Source organism: Caenorhabditis briggsae (genome assembly GCF_000004555.2).
Source record: "Caenorhabditis briggsae complete genome, chrX, whole genome shotgun sequence".
Classification (NCBI taxonomy): Eukaryota; Metazoa; Nematoda; class Chromadorea; order Rhabditida; family Rhabditidae; genus Caenorhabditis; species Caenorhabditis briggsae.
The window spans coordinates 9659449-9660330 of NC_013491.2; positions in this window are offsets into that span (position 1 = coordinate 9659449).

The window sequence follows — 882 nt, forward strand, 5'->3', positions numbered from 1 at the left end:
AAACTATGAAACGATAAATTACTCAATTGGTTTGAAGTTACACAATGACTCCCCAGAAGAGAGCCAAAATCACGAGAACCAAAACAGTCCAGGTTGGAATGGTGTTGTCAACGACCACGAACATGCTAAATAGTGATGAGTCTGTAGGATAGAGAAGAACATACCGAAAGTAGTTAGTGGCTTCGCAACCATTCAAAAAATAGGGTCAGCCAGGGTCCCTAAGAAATGCTATATAGACAATTTATTTTGAAAGATTTCCAAGGGGTGTTATGCAAAGAGAGAGAGAGAGGTAGGAAAGGTATAAGAAGATAATTAGTCGGTGACTCTGGAGAAGAGATAAGGGACTTGTGGGTGGGGAGGATGCAAAGTCATATGAAATACTAATTATGGTGCAGAAGAAAATATGAAGTATAGTCAGGTTGAAGGTATTATGTGCGAAATTAAAAGATCGAATCCCTGAGTGATGCCCAAATAGCTAAGTTGGAGCATCTATGCAGATGGAAAATTGGAGTTTAGGGGAGGGTCTAAAAGGGAAAATACCTGAGAAGAAATTAAGGGTGAGGCTCTAGCGGGGGTTGAGATCATTAAAAGACTCTTGTACAAAAAAATGAGAGATGAAATATTCACAAATTACAAAAAAACAACTGTTCTGATTGAGAAATCAAACTTTTGAGTGAATTATTTGACTTGAGAAAGAAAGTAATGATTAAAGATGTATTATCAAGTCAAAACCTCATATAGAATTAACAATTTTAGAAAAAGTTCCATGCGTAGAGAGTGAAGAAGGCCCGTTTTTTGGTGAGATCCATGTTTGTGCCAGTTTTTTTTTACTAAACAATGCTTTTCAAAAAGCGCATTTTGACCTACAGCTCCTCACCTTCA